Source organism: Pseudorca crassidens, chromosome 21 (assembly GCF_039906515.1).
Source record: "Pseudorca crassidens isolate mPseCra1 chromosome 21, mPseCra1.hap1, whole genome shotgun sequence".
Classification (NCBI taxonomy): Eukaryota; Metazoa; Chordata; class Mammalia; order Artiodactyla; family Delphinidae; genus Pseudorca; species Pseudorca crassidens.
Window position 1 is genome coordinate 3,778,508 of NC_090316.1, and position 18,042 is coordinate 3,796,549.

An 18,042-nucleotide genomic window follows, 5' to 3' on the forward strand; every position below is an offset into this window, starting at 1 on the left:
TAAAGTTTTTATTTGAAATACACAAACTCTAACCTCTACAATATTTTCAATTAGAAGACCTCTTAACACATTAATCATTTATCAGTTGTATACAAATAACTGGTATATTAGAGTGGAGAACGTTAGCTTATTTATTGTCAAATTCCTAGCTTCTAGCACTGTTCTTGGTCCATAGTAAAGACGTCAGTGAATAATTGTTGAGTTGAAATTTGCCCTTATCCAAGGTAGAATTATTCAACTTACATACACAACAAATATTCAACTCAAATATACAACAATCTAAAATCATGTTGTCCTTGAATTTCAGTAGCCCAAGGTGAAACTGAAAGGACAGATCTAAGACAAAATTCACCTGGCATCTGACTCTACTGAATACTGAATGGATGCTGGATGGATAAGAGGATTGGGAGACAAGAAGCAAAGAGTAAAAATCTGGTCACTGTGCTGAGGTGATTTCAAAGAGCAGAGAATCAGGGGAAGATCAAGGAGGAAGTGACATTGGCTCCCTGTGCTGCATGCACAGAAATGTTAGATCATAGGCTGGACCCAGTTCACCTTTTCCCCAGGATCCAAATAAGTTAGGCTATGTCTGGGAAGAAGAAGAAGAGGAAGGAGAAGGAGAAGAAGAAACACAAATAACAAAGGTTTCAGCTTATTTTTTATTATCTTTCTCATGGATAGCTATTCTTTTATTCATTCATATGACCAATATTTCTTGAACATTTGCATGTTTTGTACTAGGTATAGTTCACTGACTTTAGCAGCAAATGAAACATCCCTGTCCTCATGAAGCTTACAGTCTAATGACCTTGGGAAGACAGAAAATATGCAAGATAAGTTAATATTTATAAGACCTGATATGGTGATAAGCATTTTAGGGAAAAATAAAACAAGGAAGAGGGACAAGGAGTAAGGAGTGTGGGTGTGGGGAGTGGATGGTTGCAAAGGGTGTTTGGAGAAGGATGCGCCTGAGAAGGGGAAATCTGAGTGAGGACCTGAAGGAGGTGAGGCGCCAGCCTCACAGACAGACAGATGAGGAACTGTGAGTGTAGAGGCCCCGAGGGCTCGCCTGGCGTGTTCAGGCCACAGCAAAGATGTCAGTGTGCCAAGAGCCGAGTGAGGACGGGTGACAGCAGGAGGTGTGGTGTGTGGGGTCTTACAGGCCACTGAGAGGATCTGGGCTTTTAAGTGACTTTGGAAGCTTTTGAGCAGAGGAGTAGCGGGATCTGATTTCTCTTTTACCAGGATCACCTTGTATGGGGTGTCGGAAACAGGGAAGTGAACTAGGAGGCTAATGCAACAATCCAAGCAGATGAGGGTGGCATAGGCCAGAGTGGAAGCAAAGGAGGTAGTGAGAATTGTTCAGATTCTGTCGTATTTTGAAGGCTGAGCTGACAGGATTTTCTGATCAATGGAAGGTGGAAGAGAAAGAGAGTCAAGGATGACTCCAAGTGTTTGGGGGAGAACTGCTTGAAAGATGGAGTTGGGAAACTGAGCTGGGAAGAACCTGCAGGGGAGCAGGACTAGGCGGGGGACGTCAGCGCTCAGCTGTGGACATGGTAAGTTACAGGCATCTTTCAGACACCCAATGGTAGTGCTGCATAAGCAGTTGGAGATCAGAATTCAGGGAAGAGGTTGGTGCTGGAGCTATAAATTTGGAAGTTAGAGTAGAAGTGGTATTTACACCCATGAAATGAGATGAGATCAACAAAGAGGCGGATAAAGAGAAAGAGAAAGTCCAAGGCAACACTAAGAAGTTAGGGGGATGAGTAAGAACCAGCAGAGGAGGTTGAAAAAATAGGAGGAGAGCAGGTAGATGCTCTTAATGGAATATTGTCAGGTTATTTTTACATGAAAGTTTTTCCTCTCTAAAGTTTTCAGTTAGCATTTTCTCTATTCTACTGTCTCCCTACTACAATCATCACTTCTCTTTTTATCAACACGTTCATTCTATCATTTTCAAGAAGAATGGAAGAGAGTGTTTATACCTATAGTTCTAGCAATTTCTCACTTTGTCTCAAGCTAATTTGTTATGCCTGACCTAGTTACTAATATTTGTTTACTATTTTTTGCAAAAATAATCACTTCTAGAATTCATTAAAAAAGATATTTAATTAATATATAGGTTTCCAGGCTGATAGAAATTGTTTATTAATTAATTTGTATTTAATTTCTGTATTTTTTTGTTACAAAAGAAAAGAAGTGTCAACCACAGCTTCTTGGAATTATACCAAGAAAAATCGAATGGAATGACTATATACATTAGAACCAGGATGTTGAATAAGTTCCATTCCTGGTATAACCAAAACTGTCCTCCACAATCATCTCATTCGGTGTCTTCCCTGTCATTAAATGAAAACTTGGCAGGCCCAGAAATTGTTCAGCTCACTCTAGACACAGGGTCAGTTCAGTAATTAAACTACCCCATCCTGGAAAGCCCAAACTTGACCTGACATCAGATCTTCTTCCCTGCTTAGCTGGAAGTGTGCTATGGGAAGGAGAGTGTAGGTGACAACCTCTGCTCCTGTTCCACAGCCCTAAGTACCCACTGGGACACCTCCTTTTCTTACTGATACTCTCCAGCCCACCCCAATGGATAGACCACAGGAAGGTAGACCCCAGGCCAACTCTCTTGCATGTGGCCCACGTCTGGTCCACAAGAACACTCATGGCCCTTGCTCAGAAACTCTGGAAGTGCAAGCTAATCCCAACCACACAGCAGGGGATCTCAGGCCCTGCCCCTAGAGCACCCAACTCTCTCTCACACTGAGTTTCCTGGAAAGCAACAGTCTCCAATAGCTTTCTGGGGCATGAGTGAGGCCACTATCCTCAGTGTTTTCCAGCTACAGGGAACAACTTCAAATTTCTCCAACGAGTCTCTTTGAAGTCCCTTTATGAGTCTTGGGGTCATAGAGTAGAACCTCCCACCTTCCCCTAATGGGGAGTAGAACCAGGCGACCGCTCTAGTCACCATGTCCTCCCAATCTCCTCACACTCACTTCTTTTTACAGCTTTGATCTAACTATGGGATCCAAGATTGTGGAGCAGGATCTCAGGACCATTTCCTTCAAAATCTGTACATGGGGTGGAGGTCTGTTTCACATTCACTTTGTACACTTTCATATCTAATGCATTGACACCTCAGTAGAACCTGAGACAGAAAGAGCCCCATTCTACCTACCATCCTCTTACCTATCTTGACTTGAAAGAGTCAAAGCATTTTTTTCTTACTATAAATACATGTGCACTTATATTTACATGGACATTTAAGTATATACATTACATATTGTACCTCTGGATATAGCCTTAATCACCTCCATTGTAGATTTATATGTTTGAAGGTGATGACTGAAAGACTGGTACCCTTGTGGACAGAAATCACTGAAAAAATCCTCCATCTACACCTAGCCCAATTCACCACGACCACATTGTGCATATTGGGACACCTCATATTACCTATTCCTCATACCCAACCTGTCCAACTTGATAACTACTAGCCATATGTAGCCATTTAAATGTAAAAGAATTAAATTAAATTAAAACCCAGTTTCTGAGCCTGACTACTATATTTAGACAGTGCAGTCATAGAAAACCTTTCCATCATTGCAGAGTTCTGCTGGACAGCACGGCCTCACAAGGGCTTTGGCACATAGGAGGCACTGAATGGCAAGTGAAAGTTTGGTCCAAAGATACTGTTACCAGAAGGGGAACCCAGAATTGGGCTCTTGTCTAACACCCAGAAATGAATTGTCCGAGGAGACACACTTACTGACAAAGCAAAAGACTTTGTTGGGAAGGGACACCTAGGTGGAGAGCGGCAGGGTAGGGGAACCCAGTAGAACTGCTCTGTCATGCGGCTTGCAGTCTCAGGTTTTATGGTGATGGGGGTTAGCTTTGGGGGTTGTCTCTGGCCAATCATCTTTCTTGTGCCCATATTTGGTCTGACTCAGTGTCCTTCCTGATGGTACGTGCATTTCTTAGCCAAGACGGTTTCCAGCACGAGGGTTTCTGGGAGGTCGGCAGGACATATTACGGGCTGGCATCTCCTCCCTCCTTTTGGCCCTTCCCAAATTCTCCAGGTTGGTTTTAGGTGGCAGCACCATGTTCCTTATCAGGACCTCCTATTGTGAGACAACTCATGCAAGTGGTTATTATCGTGCCTGGCCAAGGTGAGTGGTTTCGGCCAACGGTTCCCTAACAATACCATATGATTGCCCTGGTTTATTTTTCTGAGAATATAAAGCTTTTTAGTACAGTACTAAGTACTGACTCAACCATAAAGAACAAAAACCAAGGTACATAGGTATAGCTGCTTTTCTATTTCACACTTGAAAACCTATCTGCATCCTCCTACTCCACTAGAAAATGCTTTACCGTCCAAATAATTACTGAAAATATTTGGGGGAAAGTCCCTATTTCCCTCAAAAAACAAATTACTTTTTCAGAATTATTCCAGTGAAAAGGAATTGTTTCAAAAGCAGTGTTTGTATTGAAGGGGGATTCCATATAAAAACTACTTTGCTGAAATAAGCATTTCACATATAATATTTTTCCAGAGTAGACATGACCTATGAAAATTACCAATGCCTGAGTGCGTCCACATTGTAAAAGTACCCTGGTGTTCAAAAGCAGTCTTTATTGTCACAATCCTCACAATCTTTCTGGCAATGCTTTAGTGATAATGGCAAATCCCAGAAGCTGAATCTGTAAATGTTCTGAATTGTGACCCCAAGAAACTCAGACCAGACTAGCCTTCAGGTGCAGAGACGACCACACCTTCTTTATTTACTTCCTTTTTATCTCCTGCCCAAGGCACATTGCCCAGCACAGAGGAGTTGCCCATCAAGTGTTCCCTGAATGCATAGATGAATGAATTCTCTCTCCTTATTTTGGGAGGGACTAGCATGTGGTTTAGGGATTCCTTTGATTTCAGTGGCTCTACAGAGAGAAATGTTGGTGAACACTGTCAACAAAGCAGGTAAGAGAACTTCCAATAGAACTCTCATCTCAAAATATCTGCTTTAGGAACTCTTACATTTGAAAATTTCTGTAACTGTGTTCATGAAAGGAGAGAAATCTACCCGTTCTCTCTCCATTTCCCGTTAAAAACCCTCATTCTGGACACATCTGCTGAATTACCTGCAAGAGTTGACAAGTTCCTGGGGCTGAATTCTGACCGAGTGAGTGGCTCTTTTCGAGTCACCTCACTTCCGAACTCTGTGAGCCCAGCTATTTTGGCCCTATTGATTCATATAAATCCACAGTCAGGAACCCTGGAGAAAAGGGTTTCTTTCCTTCAAAATCAACTTTACTGATGGATAGTTTACATACTGTAAAACTCACCAATGTTAGTGCTGTGGTACTGTGATTTATAATAAGAAATATACTTGGTCTTCCTTCTGCTCCTGACACAGAGCTCCTGAAGATCTCGAAATTCCTAAGTGGTGAGAGCAAAAGCGTCTTTTGTTATGTTGATGGCATGACTTTAGAACCTCACCTGAGGGCGGGGGCTGGTTGCAAGGAGAACCAACCCTGTGGTTAAAGGGCTAGAACCTGGGCTTCCCTGGTGGCGCAGTGGTTGAGAGTCCCCCTGCCATGTAGGGGATACGGGTTCGTGCCCCGGTTCGGGAAGATCCCGCATGCTGCGGAGCGGCTGGGTCCGTGAGCCATGGCCGCTGAACCTGCACGTCCGGAGCCTGTGCTCCACAACAGGAGAGGCCACAACAGAGAGAGGCCCGCGTACCGCAAAAAAAAAAAAAAAAGGTCTAGAACTTTCAGTCCCAACCCCTTGACCTCTGGGAAGGGGAGAGGGGCTGGAGGTTGAATTGATGCCAATTGCCAGTGATTTAATCAACTGTGCCTATGTAATATGTAATGAAGCCTCCTTAAAAAAAACAAAAGGATGAGGTTCCGGGTTGGAGAACACAAGGAACACAATCTTGCCTTTCCTTCCTTAAGGATGAGCCCTTAATCTGTTGGCTCTGATGGTATCTCCAGGTAGATAGTGTCACAATTGACTTGAATTGTAGGACACCCAGCTAGCACTGGGGAACTGCTTAGTGGTGTGGGGAAAAACCCACACACGTTGGAACTGATGATAAGAATTGTTAAGTTCAGAGTTCAGTGAGCTTTGGCAAATGTATCTAGTTCTGTAAATCACCACTACAATCAAGATATTTCACACCGGGGCTTCCCTGGTGGCACAGAGGTTAAGAATCCGTCTGCCAATGCAGGGGACACAGGTTCGATCCCTGGTCCGGGAAGATCCCACATGCAGCGGAGCAACTAAGCCCGTGTGCCACAACTACTGAGCCTGCGCTCTAAAGCCCGTGAGCCACAACTACTGAGCCCACGTGCCACAACTACTGAAGCCTGTGCGCCTAGAGCCTGTGTGCTCTGCAACAAGAGAAGCCACCGCAATGAGAAGCCTGCGCACCGCAACAAAGAGTAGCCACCACTCACCCCAACTAGAGTAAACCCGCGCAGCAACGAAGACCCAACATAGCCAAAAATAAAATAAATTAAAAAAAAAAAGACATTTCACAACTTCTCCCCCCACAAATTTCCATGCCCCTTTGCAGTCAACCCCTCCCTCCAGACCCTGGATCCTAACAACTACTAACTTGCTTTTCTCTCCGCTGTAGTTTTCCCTTTTCTAGAATCCCACATAAATGTAATCATGCAGTATGAAATCATTTGTTGTCTGCCTGCGTTCACATAGATTCATGCATGTTTTTATATGGATCTGTAGTTTTTCCTCTTTGTTATTTAGTAGTGTTCCATTATATGATATATCAATATAATTTGTTTATTCACCAGGTGATGGACATTTGGGTTGTGTCCAGTTTTTGGCTATTACAAAGAAAATGTTATGAACTTCGATATTCAAGTTTTTGTGTATAGTGCATATGTTTTTTTCTTGGATAAATATCCAGAAGCGATATTTCTGGGTCATATGGTTAATGTATGTTTTTTTTTTTAAATGCAAAACAGTTTTCCAAAGTGGCCATATTATTTTGCTTTCCCATCTGCAATGTTTGAGAGTTCCAGTATTCTACATTGTTGCCAACACTTGATATTATCAGTTTTTAAAAATTTTTGGCCTTTTGTGTACGTAGAGTGGTATCTCATTGTAGTTTGACTAGCATTTCTTAATGATAAATAATAATTGAGCATCCTGTCATGTGCTTATTTTCAATTCATATGTCTTCTTTTGTAAAGTGTCTATTTAAATCTTTTGCCCATTTTCTAAAATGGAATCTTTTTGTCTTCTTTTTATTAAGTTCTAAGAATTCTTTATATATCCTGAATCCAAGTTCTATGTCAGGTATGTATTTTGTAAATACATATTTATAAATGTATTTGTATTTGTAAATACATATAATTTTCTCCCTGTTTTTGGCTTGTCTTTTCAATTTCTTAAGTGTCTTTGAAGAGCAAGAGTTTTTAATTTAAAAGTCCAATCTGCCACTTTTTCTGTTATGGTTTGTGTTTTTTTGTTTCCTAAGAAATCTTTGCCTAATATAATGTCACAAAGATTTTCTCCTATGTTTGCTTCTAGAAGTTTTATAATTTTAACTCTTATGTTTACATTACAACTGAATTTTTTTATGTGGTATGAGTTAAAGGTCAAGGTTCCTTTCTTCCTACATGGATAGCCAATTGTTCTAAAACCATTCTTGAAAAGATTACCCTTTCCTCATGTAATTATCTTGTTGAAAATCAATTGAGCATATATGTGTGGGTCTATTTTTGAACTCTCTTCTATTGCATTGATCTTACCAATTAAAAAAAAATTTTGGCCTTTTGTGTATGCTAAGTAAATAAGAGTGGAAGATAAAACCACGAGTCAAAGTCTCAGCGTCATAGAGGGGACTAGGAGGAACACTAGAGATGATGTAACCCGACCTCTTTGCCTTACAGGTGGGGAAACCCTTTACAGACTCTTGGCACAGCTTGAAAGACACTTATTTGAGTACCATCGTCATAATATTTTACTTTATAAATGTCCTAGGTGGACACGTCCCATGATCTGCTCTATTTTGGATCAATGATCACCTTCTAGGGGGGCCTTCCTGCTGCTCAGCGTGACTTGGGGATGGATGCTCAGGTCACTGGACCCCAGAGCGGGGACCACTGGAGGAGGCCAACCTGGGGGCAGTGGGTCCTATCTGGGCCCTTCACTCCAGCCACTGTCTTCACTTGTCAAATGAGTTACAAATAAAATGCTTTAAGATTTGTAGAGCAATTTAATATTTTTAAAAAATCAACATTTCATCCTCTTACACTAACCCCAAACACACACCCACACACCTCAGAAATGAGACGTGGTTTTATCTATCCCTTATGTTTATTTGTTAAATATAACGTTTAGAAACAAAATTGAAAGCCAAGTTGATTTCTTTCGTAATTTAAGCTATATTAACCTGCTACTGATTTTTTCAGATGAAAAATATTTCCAAAAACGGATTAGTAATTTGTAGTTGATGGATATTCAACATTAATGTCAGACTGTAGAACTTGCCTCTCATTTTGTTGTGAATATAAGTTGAATATGCATATATTACAGTTGAAGAACTTCTGAAACTTTTAACAATAAGGAGGGCTACTTTAATGCTCTAAATTTTGTCATTTGGTTAAAATGTCACGTAGTTGTCACACACACACAAAACAACAGGTCATCTTCAAATCCATTTTGTTCAGAAAAAAGACTTTGTATGTGATTTCTGAAAGTTATTTAATAGCTAGAGATACAAAATCATCATATTTTTGGATATGAGATTGTTTTCTCGTTTAGTTTTTTTCTCCTTTGTGGTTTTCTATAGAAATTGCCCATACTAGTTTATATTGCTGATGCTGTTATGGTGCTTTTATAGTAAATGATTGATTCTAGAATGGTTATCCGTAAAAGGACATTTTTCTTTTCTCTTTTAGAATATATTTTGTTTTTCAAACCTTAATTTTTATTTCTTCTAAGGAGTAGGGTTTCTATTGCATCTAAAGGATCTATGTAGACATAGGGCTTAAAAGTGAGAATCAGGACAGATTTTAAACCTCTTCTTTCTTGCTCTCCTTCTCCTTCTGTCTCCTTTCTACCTGTACTGCTTACACCCAGCCCTGCACCCTTGCCTTAGTGACCTCCCTAGGATTTATTTTCTTTCCTTTTCCCTGGGCTCCCTCTCAGCCTCGCTGTAAAGTTCTCAGTCTATCCCTGGTCTTCTCAGCCTGTTGTCATAGTGACAACCACACTCCCAGGAGTAGCAGTCTCGTGAGTGGTTGGGATGGACCTGACACCAGGTCCCACAAACAAGCCTGTAACTGTGTGGACTTCAGCGGCTCTGGGCAGACGTTTAGCAGCTAGGCCAGAGCTGTCACCATACGGTGTTGTTAGAGAGAAAAAAAGAAAAACGAGAAAGAAGCCCACACTGTTAAAAACCTAGGCTGGGGAGAGCGGCTAGCGGGCGCCGGGCGGCCGAGTGGCAGAATGAAGACCAACGACCTGGCAGCAGCCCCCGGGGATGCTCTGGGCATGGCCTCAGGACCCCCACAGCAGAACAGCCAGAAGGCAGAGGAGAACCCTAGCCTCCTGGACGCACTCCTCCGCGACTTCCCAGCCCTGCTGGGCCCGGAGAGCCTGTTGCCATGGAAGGTCCGAGGGACAATGCTGATCCAGGAGGAGGTGAAAGGCGAGCTAGCTGAGCTGGCCATGAGCTAGCTGAGCTGGCCATGGGCTTCCTGAGCAGCAGGAGCGCTCGGCCGCCACTTGCTGCCTGCCTGGCTGCTGCGGACGGACCTTTCTGAGTTGCGGAAGTTGCCGGAGCAGGTGGAGGAGGATCGCGATGAGGAGGAGGAGGCCCCTGTGAGCCTGCTGGACGCTGCGGGCCTGGTGCGGAGCCTCTTTGACCGGCTCTGGGAAGTGTGCAGCCAGTGGCAGAAGCAGGTGCCCGTGGCTGCTTGGGTCCCGCAGCGGCAGTGGCTCGTCTCCGTGCATGCCATCCGTAATGCGCGCCTCAGGATGGAGGACAAGCACGTGTGCCTCCCAGCCTTCAACCTGCTCTTTGGCCTATCGGACTCTGTGGACCGCGCCTACTTTGCCGTGTTCGATGGGCACGGAGGGGTGGACGCCGCGGGGTACGCGTCTGTGCACATGCACGCTGTTGCTGCCCACCAGCCGGAGATGCCCACTGACCCTGCGGGGGCCCTGAGAGCAGCCTTCCGCTGCACCGATGATATGTTCCTCTGGAAAGCCCGGCGAGAGTACAGATAAAAGCTACGTTTACACTGTACCCTCATCTATAAGCGTGCAGCAGAATTACGTCGAAAACAACACACGTACGGTAAAAAACACCTTATTGCTAAAAACTGCTAGCCGTCATCTGAGCCTTCCAGTCGTGATCTTTTTGCAGTAGGAACATCAAAGATGACTGCTCACAGATCATCACGACAGAGAATAATAATAATGAAAAAGTTTGAAATATCGCAGGAGTTACCAAAATGCGGCACAGAGACAGGAAGTGAGCAAATGCTGTTGGAAAAATGGTGCCAATAAACTTGCTCGGCGCAGGGTTGCCACAAACCTTCAGTTTGTGAAAAACGCACCATCTGCGAAGGGCAATAACGCGAAGCAGCAATACGAGGTCCACCTGACCCTCCCCACCCTCCAAACACCTCCCCCGGGCAGGTCTCACTAGGCTGCTGGTGTAGGCAGTTAGCGCGATGAGGTGCGTTTGTTTCTGAAAGAAGAAAGGACGCATTGGTCCCTCTGTGACCTTACCGCCCACTGAACCTCACCGCGGAACCTCGGGGGTCCTCCTAGCAGGGTGGATACTAAGATCGTGTCCATTTCTGAGATCGGGAAACAGGCCCAGAGAGCTGAGGCCTGGCCCAGTCGACAAGGCAGGAAGAGACGCGGGGTGGGGGTGGGGGGGGGTAGGCACCGTCATCAGATGCTCTGAGCACAGACCTCACCAGAATTAACAAGGCTGCATTTGAATCTGAACAGAAAACCTTCCAGGTCTAAGACTGTAAGCTGGGAGCCCCGCCACCCGCCACCCGGGAGCTCAGGGCTGCCACTCTAGTCAAGAAAGAATTCTCTGAAGCAGAGCTGTTTAGCTTAGGCTGTGTTTATTAAAAACACCTTTGCTGAGACGTTAAAAAAAACAAACCTAGGCTGGTTCATTGCCTGCTCACTGATGAGGATTTAAAGGACAAGGTAAAGATAGGTACAAATATTTAGAGAAATATGACTGTAGACAGATGACATTCTGGATAATAAGGGAAATAACGTAATTTTAGAACACAGTGAGCCACAGACTTAAGGAAACTAGTTGGAAAAACATCTCCATTTGAAAAGGACCTAAAGGGTCTCGGAGGAAAACTTGGCAGAGACTAAACAGTCAAATTAGTGAGCGTCTTTCTTAGAATTAAGGCTAGCTCAGGACTTTCTTTCTGAAAGAGAACAGTTTGCTCCATATAATACCATTTTACCAATAACACTACGTCACAAACCTAGTTCACCCAAGTATTACATTATAGTAAGAATCCAGTGAAGCAAAGGTTGAAGGATGAAAATAGAAGTCCTTCCTCCTTCCCCTCCTCCCCAAATTCATGGAATCGTGGACCTGGAAATCATCTATTTCAGCCTTACCCTCAAGGCAGGAAGCCCTTATACAGCAGTTTTAACAGGTGGCCATCCAGGTTCTGCTTCATTACTTCCAGTTGACAGAGAAGTGAGTCATTGCTTCACAAAGCAGCCCATTCTATTTTTAACAAACTTCAGGTAAAAATCCTCCACTAATAAAGAGCTAACACTCATGTTCTATTTACTCTGTGCTAGGCAGAGGCCTCCATGCATTAGCTGGGAATCCCCACACGACCCCATGCAGCAGGCCGGTGGCTCCGAGCAACTAACCCCACCACAGCAAGGACGGGATCTGGATTTAGGTCCAGCCTGACTCCAGAGCATCCTATGTAACCCCTGTGCCATGGGGCCGCAGGTCACACATGCCTCCCTGTAGCTTCGCCATTCACGCTGGTCTGGACACCAGCGGTCAAGCCACCACTCCCATTCCTCTTCCACTCCAATAGCCTTCAGACCCTTGAAGATGGCAACTGTCATCTCCCCACCCTGCCCCGCAACTCCTCTCCTCACTGCTTATTCAGCGGCAAATTTTTGGAAGCCTCTTTCATCTGGATGACCATCTTCTCAGGATGGGTACTGAAGAGCAAACACAGTAGATAAGGTATAAACAGAGTAATAATTACAGATGAAATTGTCATGTTTTGGCTACCAGATTCAGTGGAGGAAAAGATTTTATAGGTAATAAGCATAAAAATTATCTTTTTAAATATTTACTACTGCATGTATTTATGTGTACTCGCAAATCTTTTCATTACTAACATAGTAATTATCGTTCTAAACACATTATAGTGCTGCATAATGATAACTTATTGCCCAAGCTGAATTATATTTCAGGAGCTAAGAATGAATTTCATGGATGCAACCATTTCTGTGCATCTCTGCTACCATGGCAACCAGTTAAAACAGGTTTGCTTAATTAATTAGTTGTTGGTAAAGTACTATGAAGATGAAGACTGCTATTAATAGATTCACAGTGTTTGGTATTAACGCTAGTGTGATTAACATAAACGTAAAGTGTTTATGGCCGGAGTAGACCAATTCATTTTCCATTAACAGCCATATTTCATCATTGAATTAAGAAAAGGATTTTTTAAAACTTTTATCACCCTTTTTATTTTTAACAAATTGTCTAGTCTCTCTTTTATGCTTCTCTTGGCCAAATCTTAACCAACTCACATCATACACTCAGGCAGAAGAGAAAATTAGTGATAACCAAAGTTTCCTGATGAAAAAGGAATATCTTCTGATGGTGGTGACAATACTCAAATGCCACTGCTGAGCCTTTCCGTTTCCTAAAGCTGAATGCAGGGTATGGAGATTGTCCCGAGTGAGAGCTGGAGGAATGGCCGCATCATCCGCCAGGACCTATTTCCCAAAATGGCACAAGGGTTGTTTGCAGGGAGCTTGTCAACCTCCCTTAACTCCCACCAATGCTTATGCAATCGAAGTAAAAACCGCTGTTTGCCATGCAGATGGAACTATGTGACAAGCTCTCCAGATTGTCAAACCTCCAAACAGATGGGCTCCAGGTCTGCCACAGGTTGAAATTCTGGAGCTGCCGTTGCTCCTTTCCTACCTGCCTCCTTGCTATGATCTCTTGAGTCTCCAGGGAGATCTTCTATCATGGAATTTAGAAGTGGGAAGACCCACCCAAGACCCTCTACTCTAGCTCCCTGCATTCTAATAGGTGAGGTATTTCACAGATGAGGAAAAACAAAGTTCAGAGTTAGCTGAACTCAGAGAGTGCTGGGCTGGGCTGGGCTGGGCTGGGCTGGGCTGGGCTCCATTTGGATTGTGGTGGGGTTACATGGCTGGTTGGAAGTCTTATCCTCAGGTAGACTGAGAATACCTTCCGCTATCCTAGCTTAAACCAGATCCATGAACCTCTGGCTGGGTCCATTTAAATGGATTCAATGGACTACCTCATTGCCAGTAATTGAAATGTCCTCGTTTACATGAGGGCAAGGAGTGAATGCTCAGGCCTGGGCTCCTCTTCTTTTTTGGTACGCGGGCCTCTCACTGTTGTGGCCTCTCCCGTTGCGGAGCACAGGCTCCGGGGGCGCAGGCTCAGCGGCCATGGCTCACGGGTCCAGCCGCTCCGCGGCATGTGGGATCTTCCCGGACCGGGGCACGAACCCGTGTCCCCTGCATCGGCAGGCGGACTCTCAACCACTGCGCCACCAGGGAAGTCCGGGCTCCTCTTTAGATGGTGGCACACCCCAGTGCCCACCTGGGGCCAGAATAAGACAAAGGATGAACATGACTTCAATATTTCCCTTCCTCTGAATACCCTGTGCTTTCATGTTGGCTTTTGTAGCAGCGTCTTATGCTCTTTAACATCCCTTGGTGTTAAGCATCCTCAGATGTTAACATCTGCAGCCCTCCCACCGCACGTTAGATTTACCCCTCCTTGGAGTCATCCTTTGTGACTGACAAGGACTCTTACAGAAAAGGCATCACCAGCATCTCCATCCCCAGGTTATGTATTTGTGCTTTAAAAGAATCCTTCAGTCTGTTAAGCCTAAGGAGTGATTGAAAATGGCAATTTCAAGTCTATGGCAGATCAGTGGGAGAATTCCTGTGCTGAACAGTCTAACCTGAGAAAGAAAGGTCTGGCTTGCAAGATACCAAATGGGATGCTGTTCAAATGCAGCTTATATGTAACTGCCTGCTGGAGATGCTGTGGAGGGAATTCAGGTGACCTTGGGCCAGATGGCCTTTCAGATGCCTCCAGCCCTGAGATTCTTAATGATTGTGTTGCATGAATGGCGGCTCGATTCACTGTTGGTCAGTGGCCACTTGTAAAGGCTTTCTTACACCTCTACAGAGCTCTGTCCTTAGCTCTGGCAGTGCTTATCAAACAGTATCAGTTCAGGAAGTTGGAATTATCAGCCCCATGTGGCGTAGTGAGAAAGAGGCACTCACAAGCTCTCAACAAGTGGGGGCCATGGGCTGATCTAACAAGATGGCACTGAAAGACCTTCTCTTTATCAAAATACCCATCTCTCTTCTCATCCTTATCATCCGTTTTGTGCTCCTATCTCAACATCTATCTTCTCTTCCCTAACACTAAGCCCTGTGTCTAAATATATGAACCTTTTTCCTTTCTTTACAGGATTTTGTTCACTCAAGAGGCCTTCCCTGAACTCCGTTAATCTCCCCAATTTATATCTTATCTTTCTCCTTCCTTTATATTCCAAACTCTTACCAAAAGAAATAATACCTGGGACTTCCCTGGTGGTGCAGTGGTTAAGAATCTGCCTGCCAGTGCAGGGGAGATGGGTTCTATCCCTGGTCTGGGAAGATCCCACATGCCACGGAGCAACTAAGCCTGTGCACCACAACTAGTGAGCCTGCGCTCTGGAGCCTGCGACCCACAACTTCTGAGCCTGTGCTCCATAACAACAGAAGCCACCGCAATGAGAAGCCCGTGCACTGCAATGAAGAGTAGCCCTTGCTCGCCACAACTAGAGAAAGCCCACGCGCAGCAGCGAAGACCCAACGCAGCCAAAAAAAAAAAAAGAGAGAGAGAGAAATGATATCTAAAGTTATTGAGCAGTTGCTATGCATCAGGAACTGGGCTTAACAATTTAAGTGGATTATTTCATTTATTTCTCATAATATTTTAATATGATACTTTTATCCCTATTTAGTATATGAGGCAATAAGGCTTAGAGAGATTAAAAATCTTTCCTGAGGCCCTACAGTTAATGCTGAAGTCTGGGTACAAATCCAGGCAGTTTAACTCCAGTGATCTTAACCAATAAGGCCTCATCCTCAGGACCTGGGTCCCTGGCAATCTGACCTTTGACCCTGCACTGCTGAAACTGCCCCTCCTCCAGCTTTGTCCTTGTCCTACTTGACCTTCCCTCCATTGACCTTCTTTCTTCCTTGACTTCATGAGACCATGTGCATCCTTTTTTTTATCCGCAAATTTCTTCCTTATGCAAATGTTCTGGCCTTTGCTTTTTTTTTTTTTTTCCCCATCTTCTTCTCTCCCTTTTCTTATTTTTTGCTCTTTATCTACCTTGGCAATCTCATCCTTTCCCACATTTCAATTACAAAATCAATGCAGGTATCTGAGCTCATTTCTGAGTTTCAGTTTTTATATCTAACTGGTGAACGTCCCAGGGACACCTCAAACTCAGCATGTCCAAAGCCAAATTCATCATCTCTCCTTTATTTGTACACCAACCTCACTTCCTGCTGATGAAATGATGTCATGTCCTGGAAAGAACACAAAGCAGGGAAATGAGGGGACGTGGATTCCAGTCCCTGACATGCTGGCTGTATGAACCCTATCTCCTGAGTAAGGGGGTGTTCAATGGGTGGCATTAGATGCCATCCACTCTGTATTCCTACAACTCCTCATGTCCCAAATCCATCACTCTTTCAGGTACCCAGGGATGGAATCTTAGAGTCATCTTTCACCCCTGCATATATTCAATCTTGAAATGGAAAGGAAATTTTTCTAATAATTGATTAATTAATTTTAATTTAATTTATTTATAGAATACCTACAAGATGACAACACTGGGAAACACAGTGGAGAATGAATGAGAAAAAGTCCCTACCTCATGGAGTGAGTGGAGGCTGACAGTAAACATCTGCATGAATAAACGTTTTAAATAATAGAAAGGAACAAAAAGAGCCGTGACGAAAAAGAAAGCAGGTCAAGGGTTTGCAAGCGGCTTGGTGGGAAATGTTTTAGTTAGGGTGGTCTGAGGAGATGATGTTGGAGCATTGACCTGACAATGAGGGAACGTACCACAAAGACGGGAGGGGAGCCTGGGGAGAGGGCAAAGGTCGTGAAATGGGAGCAGTGAGAGGATCCTCGTGGTTGGTGCAGAGCACTAAGGACCAGAGCTCAGCATGAAGGCGGGAGTCCAGGTCTTTGGGCCTGAAGGCCATGCTCAGAATTTGGATTTAGATTTTAACTGGTGGGGATACCTTAGAGGATTTTAAGCCTGAGAATAACTTGGCCTGATTACATTTTAAAAGATCACCTACTGCTATGTGGAGAATAGATCATGGAGTTTGCAGCAGGACAAGAGTGATGACAGGAGGACCTATAAGATTCAGTTGTCAGGTAAGAGAGTCTTGGGGCTTGGACCAGAATATCCATGCAGGTGACGAGCTTGCTGAAGAAGCTACATGTGAGGGGCTGTGTCCCTTATTACTGGAAGTATCCTGGAAGTGGGGGAAGTCAGGGATGTTGCCCATGAGTCAGGTTTGGACAACATGGTATGGAAGGTTTCGCTACCGCCAACATTCTACACTCTATGAGACTTGATTCCATTTTATGTAGAATCTGCCTTATCTACTTTTTATATGGCCCCATAACCCTGTAAGTCAGAAGACAAAAGGGACAGGCATTAACGCAGAGGTCAGAGCTAACTGGAGCTGGTCTAGCTAGTTATCCTACCTTTAGGAGCTGACTGGTCCCCAGTGTAGTAGGGTGATTTGCCATAACGAATGAGCCCCAATGCATGACACCCATTTTACTTATCTATGTGGAGTCAGAATCCCCTGAGCCTTAAATTCATAGTAAAAGGGTATCAATTTGTGAAGATTAAATGAGGGAATGCATAAAGTTTATAGAAATCTAAGTTACTAAAAGTATAAATTTTTATAGAAATCTAAGTTACTATTCTTACTTAAATGAAATTCAGTGCAAAAGTACAATAAAATGTCTTACAATGTGCTCTGTCCCTTTGCAAAGCTGTAACTGCTGGAAATGCTACAATTCTTGAACTTGCTGGGCCAGACCCAAGGACAGCTACGTGTCTTTGTATACAAAGTTAATATGTGTCAGACAAACACACTGGACTATACGCCCAGGCAAATTTCCAGTAATGAGACAAGGGTAAGAGTAAGAAGTAAGTGTTTCCCAACATGCTCTGAACCAGAATTCCTCTGTTTTGATGTCATCAGCACACTTTTTCTGCCATTTTATCTTTTCTCACAAAAAAGAAACCAAAAACTGTGATTTCTAATATTATTTCAAAATTGTGCTTTTCCTATGTGGTTTTTTAAAAAAACATCCTTTTTTTTTAATTAATTAGTTTATTTATTTATTTATTTTTGGCTGTGTTGGGTCTTCATTGCTGCATGCAGGCTTTCTCTAGTTGCGGCAAGTGGGGGCTACTCATCATTGCGGCGTGCAGGAGCTACTCTTTGTTGCGGCGCGCGGGCTTCTCATTGCAGTGGCTTCTCTTGTTGCAGAGCATGGGCTCTAGGCACGCAGGCTTCAGTAGTTGTGGCATGCGGGCTCAGTAGTTGTGACTCGCGGGCTCTAGAGTGCAGGCTCAGTAGTTGTGGTGCACGGGCTTAGTTGTTCTGCGGCATGTGGGATTTTCCCGGACCAGGGCTCGAACCCGTGACCCCTGCATTGGCAGGCG

At 43.9% G+C, this 18,042-nt stretch overlaps 1 protein-coding gene, 1 long non-coding RNA gene and 1 pseudogene across 14 annotated transcripts in view; 2 read left to right on the forward strand and 1 right to left on the reverse strand.

The window, feature by feature from the left end:
- PSD3 (pleckstrin and Sec7 domain containing 3) overlaps positions 1-18,042 on the reverse strand; it is a 573,112-nt gene that overhangs the window by 508,178 nt on the left and 46,892 nt on the right. The window lies entirely within an intron of this gene.
- LOC137216070 (protein phosphatase 1F pseudogene) lies at positions 9,328-10,267 on the forward strand (annotated as a pseudogene).
- Positions 16,152-17,518, forward strand: LOC137215901 (uncharacterized). The gene is made up of 3 exons (XR_010939479.1): positions 16,152-16,223; positions 16,643-16,730; positions 17,364-17,518. It is a non-coding gene; the product is annotated as an uncharacterized lncRNA (long non-coding RNA).